The sequence below is a fragment of the Sinocyclocheilus anshuiensis genome, unplaced genomic scaffold (assembly GCF_001515605.1).
Source record: "Sinocyclocheilus anshuiensis isolate Anshui unplaced genomic scaffold, SAMN03320099.WGS_v1.1 scaffold532, whole genome shotgun sequence".
NCBI classification, from domain to species: Eukaryota; Metazoa; Chordata; class Actinopteri; order Cypriniformes; family Cyprinidae; genus Sinocyclocheilus; species Sinocyclocheilus anshuiensis.
In genome coordinates, this window is record NW_015555819.1 from 985,976 (window position 1) to 988,661 (window position 2,686).

At 39.2% G+C, this 2,686-nt stretch overlaps 1 pseudogene; it reads right to left on the minus strand.

Annotated features, from left to right (window-relative positions):
• Nucleotides 1-304: 304 nt before the first annotated feature.
• LOC107675244 (uncharacterized) lies at nucleotides 305-2,281 on the minus strand (annotated as a pseudogene).
• Between the last annotated feature and the right edge of the window lie 405 nt (nucleotides 2,282-2,686).

The window sequence follows — 2,686 nt, forward strand, 5'->3', positions numbered from 1 at the left end:
CAATCTTTACAGTATTTCTCATGCTTTAGTTTATGGTCTTGATCTCTTGTGTTATATTCTGAAATACATTCGGATCCACAATGCATGACAGTACGCAAAAAAACAAACACTATTTATGGGATTGAAATCCAAAGCAATTTAATCACAGAGGGAACAGAGATATGGCATAAGAGAAATGAAAATCCCCAACAACTTGGCTCACTTAAAGAATTATTAAAACAGCATAAGATTTAACAAACATGTTATTCAGAACAGTTAGCTTGAAAAATTATAGATGTGCTGTAACGACTCTTAAGCTGGTGTGTTACTGAGCAATGGCAGCTTTCGCTTGGGGAGTGCAGGGATCAGGACTTATTTTGTTCAGCTGCACAATGACAGAGTCATACTGTCTTCTCCATTCCTCTGGTGACAGTGAAGATGGGCTGGTCTCCAGGAACTTATACGCATCCTTCGTCTGCAAGCTAAAGATGCCCTTGGCATTCAGACAGGACTCACCGAAGTCCTTCCAATGCTGAAAGATGTGAGTTACAAAATGAATCACAACAGAAAATGCAATCAAGGTGAAATTAACTTCTGTAAACTTCTAAATGAATATTTACTCGGTGTGTAAGTTACCCGTTGTGCTGTAGTGATAGATTGCAGAAAGATCTCTTTCATTTCCCACTCCTCAATGAAGTGCTCATTAGCAAAAGTCTCGTCTTTGAGAGCCTCCAGCATTACACTGACTGTTTCCCAGAACTTCTTAAGCTGAATCAGAATTTGTTGGATTCGGGTGAGGCAGGTTTGGACATCATTCAGATGGACAGGGTCGGGTATTGAACCTTTTAGAACAACATATTTGAACAACATAAAGCAGACATTAATTATGAGAGATCACTCTGAGGCTTCTGACCATTCATATGGGAATTTGTCAAGCACAGCTGTGAAAGCATCTCACCATTTTCTAATTTCATGCTTGCCAAGTTCAGCTGCATATCAGTCAACCTGACATGGATGTTCCACTCCTTGTTTCTCAGGCTGGACTTCTCATTGGAGAGTTGAGACAACTCACTGGAGATAGCCTGGGTTTTTGCAGCCACAGCTTGGCCAGCTTGAGCATCATGAATGGATTTAATTAAGGGTCCAACAAATGGTATCAGGATAGCCATGATACACAGACCATTGTTTTTGTTAGAAGACTCTCTGATATGACTCTGCAGCTCATTGTTTTTCTGTGCAATCCTTCCATCAATTCGTCCAATTTCCTGATTGTTTTTCCACAATTCCTGGTTGAGATCAATCACTGCCTTCTCCAGAGCACCTATCTCCTTATTAGCTTGTGCTACATTTTTTTCTGTCTCAGCCTTTTCATTAATCACATCACTGGTGCATGAAGCCACACTCTGGTAGTGTTTGTCATATCTGATGATGACAGGTTTCAGATTAATTATCGGCTTAAACATAGCAAATGTTCTTGATAATGCACTGAAACATGGTGACATACATCCAGTTGCCATATTAAAAGTGGTCCAGATATGGTAAATTTAACCATTTTATTACACTTTCTTATGAAAAAAAAAATTAACAATTTAGCAACACTTCGAAACATTTTACCTCTCCACCATCTGTTCCACTTTTTCAACAATATCAGTGATCCATGCTCTTGCTTTTTCCAGGGACTTGATGGCCAAAATGCTTTTATTCTTTTCAACAGCAGCCTTCAGTGCAGGCAACAGTGTAGAAACCAGGTTTTTACTTGTGGCAACACACTGAAAGCCAGCAAAAATGCTTACATTATTGATCCAAACATTTCATATTTTAAAACACAGGCAGTGGTCGAAACCAATCAATCTATCGAAAATAACACATCAGAGAGCTGCTTTATAGATCATTTCAATTTTCACAGAAATGTGCAATCTTAATAGTGTATTGGACGTGGGTTGCAGTAACAGAAATGCCTGAAAAACTTTGGCTTTACCTTCAGCAGAAGAGCTTCAGATTACCCAAAGAGAAGCTGGGTTTCAATAGCATGCTCTCTGAGTTCCCTCTCCAACTTGGGGAACTTAGCCAAACACAGGTAAGAGAGATGATAGAGCAAAGCCGTACGCTGAGCAGATGGAAGAAGCTCCCGAATAAAGTCAGGGCTACTTGCGATCACAAGCTCTGTAGAATTACAAATGTGATAGTTGCTACATGACTGTTTTGGCTTGTGTCGGTTCTTTGCAAGGTTAAACATGTGAGGACTTTCAGTTTTATCTGTGAAACAATTTAGAAATGTTTACCCACCTTTGCTTTCTGACATTTTTTTTTTGTGTGTGTGTAAAGGAATGTCCTCTAACTGCCTGAAAAACAGCAAAAAAAAATGCTATAATGAGACAAGAATCATTTAAACGATGAATGGGAGAGGCCAGTAAAAGTTACCTGTTGGATGAATCTCTATGCAGTGTAGTTGACTGGATCAGCATGGGGAATTTATACTGTATGGTACCTCCTGAAAATTGTTCATGATGACTCATGAAGATACTGTACCTGGAACCGATTGTCAGATAACCCAGAACTGGAGTTGTACTGTAACCTTTGGGCATCTCTGTGGTAGGGTACTGCTATTACACATACCATCTGTGTAAGATGTTGAAATCAAGCAGTGAATTTTGCATTTCTCTAAAAGGAGACTCATTGTGCAGTGTCTTTACTTTTAAAGACAATT